This window comes from Oryzias melastigma, linkage group LG17 (assembly GCF_002922805.2).
Source record: "Oryzias melastigma strain HK-1 linkage group LG17, ASM292280v2, whole genome shotgun sequence".
Classification (NCBI taxonomy): Eukaryota; Metazoa; Chordata; class Actinopteri; order Beloniformes; family Adrianichthyidae; genus Oryzias; species Oryzias melastigma.
The window spans coordinates 32,937,004-32,945,204 of record NC_050528.1 but is presented as its reverse complement, the minus strand read 5'-3'; the positions used below and the strand labels follow the sequence as shown (position 1 = coordinate 32,945,204).

Below are 8,201 nucleotides of genomic sequence, written 5' to 3'. Positions count from 1 at the left end.
AAATAGAGACAATTAAGATGATAGTTTATTAAACTTATAAGGAATCGTGCAGCCTCTGTCCTCAGTTTCTGGTATTAAAACAAGATTAAATCAAATGAGGTCTGCATCAGATAAAGTTTTGGTATCACTGACTCAAATATAACAAAAGTTCATTTTTTTTGTGCAGAACGCTCACAACTTTGTTCAACTTTACTACACTCTCACATCACATAAAAAAAGTAACGACTAATCGACTATTAAATTAGTCCTTGACTATTTTAATAGGCGATTTGTCGACTAATTGTGGCAGCCCTACTGTGCAAAAATATGTTTTCCTACTAAGAAACGTGAAACTGTTGTGCACTTTAAAAAATCTTTTTCATTTGTTACTCTTCAGTTACATGTTACTGCTCTGCTTGATTGCTCCCATGCAAGCTTGTAGCTCCAAGCTAACATTAGTTTTAAAAGAAAATGGTGATTAATATAGTAGCTATCCAGCTGTACAGTTTTGAGCCAGATTCCAGCTCAGACGAGGAAAACGAAGACGTTCATGAGGGTGGGAGGAGGAGCGGTGAAACTTTGGCCCGTCAAAGGCATTTGTTGAATTAAAAACAAGAGCTTTTTCAAACCACGGGTCCATATTTGCTCCTGATCCATCACAATTTGAATAAAGAAATACTCATAAACCATTTTAACCCTTATATTGTGTTTGGGTCCGTTTCAAGTGTGAAAATGGGCCAATTTTGAACCAATCCAAGGATTAAACTTAAATTATTCCATCATGAGAAAAATACAAGAACACGTTAAAAACACCAAAAAACATGATTTTTATTGGAGTAGGTCTTTACAGAGAGCACTGTAAAATGGAGTGAAGTCAGTGAAGTTTATCTCAATCTGTGAGAAAATGTTCTGCTTGCATGAAAACCAAACAACTTCCTCATCTAGAAACCTAACGCCCAAACCCACAAAAGCCATTTTCTCATCATTCAAACAAGACTAAACCCATAAAAGTGGTGTTCTCCAAAAAATCAGTCTTTTCCTCTGATTGTTCCCACAAGAAGCGAGTGGCCTTCCTCCTTTCCTCATCACATCTGCTGCTGAGTCCACTTTTCATCCATTAGTTCCCTGAATCAACAGAACTCTGGCCATTTCCTTCATTAGGTTGAACTCGTGTGCTGCCTTTCAGCTCGGTCCGCTGATGAACGTTCAGGAAGAGCACCTAGGCTTCGACTGCAAACGCAGCATGTTCAAAGGAAACCCAGCCCCCACAGAAAACTCCACCTTTGTCACTGTGGTGAGGCCCAAAGGCGACGAAATGATCCGACGAGGTACCTTTAGCTGCTCTGACAAGAGCTGAATTAAAATTACTCCATTTTAGAAACCTTGTAGCTACACGAAGCATTCTGCTTTATCACACTCTAGCAACAAAGTAAAGCTTTTAAAAACTTTTTTCTAGTCAAAAACAGGGTTGACAAACCAGCGGTGAGAAAACTAGCACATGCAGTCACAGCCCGTCTGCTTTTTATCATCCAAGGCCCTCTGGGAAATCCCACAAATCTACCATCTCGTGTTACATGCTCATAACATGTTCAAGTGAAGCCTGGCAGTCATTAAAGACAGATTTTCAGCTGTCGAAACAACCAGAGGTCCAGTTTGGGTTTCTAATCACCACATGGAGAAAACCACAAGGCTCACAGCCGCTCACACATGAGATCATGCATTCCAGCTTAACTTCATACTCTGTCAGGAAAACTAGGACACACACTCATTATTTAGCACTCTTTCAAAAATGTGACTTCAGAGTTTCTTCAGGTCACACATGGGGAATGTGATTTAACACTTTAAATGAGGTGATCTTTTTTGTTTTCCACAATTTCCCAATAAAAGTTGGAAGTTATTTTCAAGCTATTGTCAAGCTACTGTCTTGAGCAGCACCAGCAAACAGAATATAAAACACAACAAAAGCTTGGTCCACTTGAGAAGGTTACAAAAGAAAAAAAAACTAGTCATCTCTGTTCTGTCCTTCATTCAGTTCTCCTCCTTCTCTCTTCAGACTTGAATTTTATTAAAAGCGTCGGCTAAGATGTAAAAACTTAGCTAACCTTAAACAACATCACAAAGACAAAAGGAATCAAAAGTTCAGTTTCTGTCTTTTCTCTGTCACTTGTTGGCTAAGGTCGCGTCACACTGTCGCTACATACAATTTGCACACTTCCACATATTGAATTTCACTCTATTGTGATACATGCACATAATTCATAAACCTTTCTTGCGTTCGTCATTCGTCGATGTGTCCAGATGTCCGTTGAGGATATTGGCTGACCGGGCTTTACATGAATTCCGTTTTGAGCTGTTCAAAATTTTTGGCTGGTGGAAAATTATGCAATTTATCAAGAGAATCTGGCTACAGAGAAAACAATATGGTGCCCGAAAATTAAGAGTCGGAAGTCCCTCCCCTTGCCGGAGCCGGCCGCAACAAAAATAGAGTTTTATCTTTCGACATTTTTCCATTTTTTTTCCCTCTTTGATCGACCCTTTTTGCAGTTTTTCTTTCTCTGCGACACCATCTGTCACAAAGAAAAAAAAACGGCATTTCAGCTGATTCACGAATAAGAAACAGTAGAGTTTATTCTCATTTAAAGTCATAAAAGCTGATGGTTCTGAAAAGGTTTTAAAATATCATTTTGAAAGGGTTTTCTAAAGTTTAGGACATTTCCACTTACGCAACCTGTGTAAGTTAGAATTTCAGCTTCCAGCTATAGAGTGATTCTGACCAGAGGCCCCTCCAATTTATGCATACTTTACGTAGTTTATACGCCATAATTACGTACATCTTAAACAATTGTGCATGATTCTTGCAAGACGCAAATTTGTGGCCTTCTACAAATGTTCCACGTATATCTAACATACTTTTTAGGCATGTACCACCGATGTGTAACTTTATCTTGTATGTACAGCACTCTTATCATGTTAAATTACATAACTGATGCACTAATCACAAAGAATTGCATATAAACTAAAACAATCACGCACGGTTTATGCACAATTGGCATATTGTGTAACGGGTATACAAAAGGGCCGATCTGTCACATCTCCAGTAGTCTATACAAGTGGGGGTCTCCCAACCCCCCCATCTCCACCCCCGTCCAACTTGTCCAGGGGTGGAGGTGGATGTTGGGTCTTTCGCAGGCTAGTGTCTGATGCCGTGCGGGAGGTAGTTGGGTACGGCGGGCACGGATGAAACTCTGGAGGCACGCCGGGCTCTTCTTGCAGATCTCCCCAGCTTCAACTCTACAATGTTAAATGTATAGCACTTGTCTACCTTGTGAGAAAGCCCCAAGCGCTTTACAGTCCTGTTCACACACTGATGGTGGCTCTACTGCTGAACACTGCCGCCAACCTATAACCACCAGGATTAATGTGGGGCTCAGTGTCCTGCTCAAGGACACTTCCACACATGGGCAGGCAAGGCGAGAACCGAACCTGCGATCTGCGATAAGAGTTCGACCACTCTCCACCATGGTCACTCCAAACTTCGTACCTCATCTTCACGTGCAATGTTGAAAAAATTCAGATCTTTGCTCACCTTTTGTGACTTTACAAGACACTTCTTAAGACAAAAATTCAACAAAAAGCTTCATATCTTATTAAAAATGTTAGGATATGGAACAAAATTTAACTGGTATATTAGAATGCAGGGCAAAATATAAGAATTTGAATATTTTTGTGTTCATTTAAAGTAAGGCTGCAAACAAACAATGATTTTAATAGTCGAATAATCACACATTTTTTCCAATTAGTCAAGTAATCAGTCATTCACAAAGTGGATGTGAAGCACACATCTCAACTATCATTAGCTTTAAACTAGCTAAAAATAAAGACAGTTAAGATGATAGTTTATTAAACTTGTAATGAATTGTGCAGCCTCTGTCCGTTATTAGTTTCTGGTATTAAAACCAGATTAAATCTGATGAGGTCTGCATCTGAAACAAGAAACTGTTTTTCACAAAAGATAAGGTTTTGGTCTCACTGACTCAAATATAAAAAAGTGCATTTTGTGGTGGTGAAAGCTCACAACTTTGTTCAACTTTACTACACTGACTCCATATAATATAAAGCAACGACTAATTGACTATTAAATTAGTCGTCGACTATTTTAACAGTCGATTAGTCGTTGATTAGTTGACTAATCGTGGCAGCTCTAATAAGTGACAGTTTATTGTCAATTTTCATCTAATACCAAATATGTTTAGTGAAGAATCATTTAAAGTCCTATTCCAACAAAAAAATGCTTGGTTATGAGATTCTAACAAGTAAATCTAGCTTGAAACTAAAGCAGGATAAAAAAAGAAAGAAAACTGTTCAAATGCATAATTGATTTGTCAAGTACACAAATAGCTTTTACTTCAAAATATTTTTTTTTCTAGTAAAAATGTACTTTTAGTTATTTACTAATGTAAGAAGTCCTTGATTGATTATTAAAAAGCCAATTGTTGACCAAATCACTTTGGTTTTAGATGAAAATTTACAATAAAAAGAAATGTAACAGAATTGTGTTGGAACTGTAAATGGATTTGTTTGGTGTATTCTGGGAAATACCCATCTCTGCCTGGAAAAACAATGACAACCTGCTCTGTGATCACATCCAGCTCAGCTTCAGAGGAAGTCTACGACATGTTAGAAACATGATCACTCAACTCTAAACACAGACAGCAGCCTCCGATGTTTCAGCCCTTCGTCTGTGACTCATCTCTGACAAACGGAGGGCGAGAACGCTGTGTTGAGTAATCCACAATGACCCCCCCTCAGACTGTCCCGGATATTCCTTGCCTTTCTCTGTGCAGCGCTTGCTCAAACAATGTAACTACGGGAAGTGAGTCAGTCTGCTCCAGCCATCCTCAGGTCTGCAATTAGCAGGCCTGGTGGACATGATCTGGATCTGTGTCCCTCATAAGATCCAAACAGATGAGCATTTGTGGATCAGCGAGAGGCTGTTGCCATGTTATTATACCAGCATACCCAAGCAGAACTACACTACTAACTAACCCAGCTCACCTCATTTATTTACACTGTGCAGCTACAACTTCACATACTCCATTTAAACCCAAACCAACCAAACTTCTCTCAGAGAAAACAAAAACCTCCAGCAGCACCTCCTCCTGCACAAGAAGATCAGGATTCAGGCAAGTCCAAGCTCGCCCTGCAGCAGGCAAGGCCCAACAGGAGGATTCTGGTTAACCAGAGGGAGCTTCTTCAACATGTCCAGCTCTTACCGAGTCCAAAACCACCACCTTTCACAGCGTAAACATTTAAGCTTGTAAGTGGTGACACAAATGAATAGGCTTTTATTTTGTAAATAACCGGACGTGGGAAGTTTCTCTTAACAAGAGACCCAGAAGTTACTAGGATTCAGGCCAGTGTTCTCTAGTAAAGACAACAAAAACTACATGGAAATTATTTTTTATATTTTAGACAAGAAAATGCCGGAATAGCCAACACCAAGACTGCAAAAGTTCCATTTCTATTTTCAAAATAAAAGAAAAACTTCGATGCGAACTCTACAAAATGAACCATACTCGGCATTAACCGCAATAGCAATTTTAAATAAACATAAACTAAGGCAAAAAAGCTTTATTTGAAGAAAAATGGCTGCTTAAAGCGGTTGTCAAACAGTAGAAGGTAATTCATTTCCTTCATTCCCCCTCCTGGGCAAAGCAGCTACTTCGAGCCAACTCTCCCCTCAAAAGTCCCTATTATAGGGCTAATGGGAACACATTTTCAAACACAAATTATTTAAAAAGTGACAATTTTCTTTTTATAATCCACCATATGCCGTCAAAAGGAGCATAAATGTCTTCACCGCTAACTAGCTAACCCACACCCTGAGTTTAGCCCTGAGGACAAGCATTCCTTGCCTCTTTTCTTTTGTTGTTTCGGGTCCATGTTTAGTCGTTCTCGCCATGCCCAACAGAATAAATGATACATAAAATGAAATATCTTACCTTATACTGACACCTCGTTGACGTTTCAAGGCGTTCCTACTGACATTAAGTCCAAAAAGTCTTCAGACGGTAATGTAACTAAAACTAGCTAAAACGGTTTCTAGGGTTCACTTTGTTTTATCCCCCAGATATAAGCGTCTTTCCTATTCGATTAGAAAACGTCCGGACGTGACATTTCTTCTTTTAGACGAACGTGTCAATATCCAGTGAGCCTCCGGAGCACGTTGCGGCTCTAAAGGCTGCTTTTCCTGCGCCGTGTCGTTTTACTGCTCAATTTAACAGCCCCTTGCCTTTTTTCTCCTTTTACTCAGACCCCGCCTACACAAGGATGACCGCGGCCCGCACGGGGAAGGAGAACAAACACACACTGCAGATGAACCCGCGTTCACCTCAGGATGTGGTGAAACTATTCTCACCAGCTTTTCACGAACATCAACAGAATTTCTGCCACCTAAAAACCAATGTTTACACCCCGTTGAACCCACCAAAGCACGATTTTTAAATTTTTTTTGTTTTATTTGTTAGGAATATTATTTTGAAAATACCGATTTTCAAATTGAAATATCCGCCCCAGAGAATGTGTGCATCAACTACGAGCCAAAGTGTTCGACAATATGAAATAAGAGGTTTGTGAAATGTCATTACATATAATTTTAGCTTTATTTTTGTTGTTTTATTTTGCTAACATTTTGGGAGGTGGAAATGTCACCTTCAAGTTTAAAATGCGTTATTAACAAAGAATAACATGTTTGGTGGATTAATCTTATTAAGATTAATTTAAGATTATCTTAATAACCCAAGTGCTGCATTTAAATCATTTGTAGGATGAGCAGCAGGACTGAGTGGTTTCCACCGATAAAAAAGTCTTTTAATAAAACAAACTTTGCAATTGATTCTTGTCAACAGAATCAGAACTACCCGGTACCCGAGTTCTGACCAGGTCATGAAACCACCTTCATAGTGTGTCGTCTTGAAGATCTCTCTCCAAATAACCCAACTCTATAAGGTTTAGAGCAGAAGTCTGCAACCTTAAGCACTAAAAGAACCATTTAGACCAGTTTTTACTGAACAAAACCCACAAGAAAAACACAATTATTTCATTATTTATGTGTTTGTGACCATTGAGGCATTCGTTTATTCAATGTAGATTTTAAGCATTTACAAAAATGAAAGAATAATAGTGTAATGTTTTTTTTATCTAAACGCCTGTATTTACCTGTGACAGCAGCATATACAAGTTCCTTTCAAAATAAAAGACACCCTGTGTCAAAAATATCCTGCTGCTGGAGATTTGTGAAAATGCAAGAAGACTTCACATTTTATATCATTTTGACTTTATTTGTTTTTTCTCTCCTTTTACTTTGGAATATAAACATGACGACATTGGTGTAGAATCATATAATTTAAAAAAAACTTTACATAGAAATGCAAATCTAAGAACTTTGCCTCTGAACAGCAACCAGACACTTGTGCAGCAGAATCAAGAATATGTGTTGTAAGAAGAAACAACTTGACTGTTGGTTGAACTTTTTTACCAAACTTTGCTCATTTATCTGACATGTTAAAAATCCAAATATAAATGACAACATCTAACTTAAACAAATTTAAATTAAAACTTAACCCGTCTTTTATTCAAATTGTTTTCATTTTTGTTCAAGGTCAATGAGCCACAATGAAGGGATAAAAGAGACAAATGTGGTCTTGATGCCTCAGCTTGCAGAGGAACAACATCTTAATCGACCTTACATCTACCTGCAGCACAGCATCTGTCCATATGAGTTTATGGTGCAACCACAACCTGCTGGCCACAGTTGAAGGACTCTCATCACAGGTGTTCAGTGTCTGGGTGGCTGCATGTTGAGCTCAGAAGCTTAAACAAGAGTCAATTTCAACATATTTTCATGGCTGCAACCAACCTACTCTGCTACTCATCCCACAAATTTGTTTTATCCAACTGTGGTCCAGTTTAAAAGATAAACAAACGAATAGCGTAAGATGGTTTGCCAAGACGAATGCTCACTGGCCACTTTATTGGGCACACCTGTCCAACTGCCTGTTCAGATTAGCCAATCACATGGCAGTAAATCAATGGATTTAGGCTTGTAGACATGATCAAGACAATCTGCTGCAGTTCAAACCGAACATCAGAATGAGGAAGAAAGGGGATTGAAGTGACTTTGAACATGGCATGATTACTTGCTCCAGACGGTCTGGTCTAAG

General features: G+C 38.8%; 1 protein-coding gene across 1 annotated transcript in view; it reads right to left on the bottom strand.

The window, feature by feature from the left end:
* Positions 1–6,292, bottom strand: part of LOC112150849 (integrin beta-1) — a 33,591-nt gene extending 27,299 nt beyond the window's left edge. The window contains exon 1 of the mRNA XM_024279368.2: positions 5,982–6,292. The gene's annotated coding sequence lies outside the window, so the exon portion shown is untranslated. The remainder of the gene's footprint in view (positions 1–5,981) is intronic.
* Positions 6,293–8,201: the final 1,909 nt, after the last annotated feature.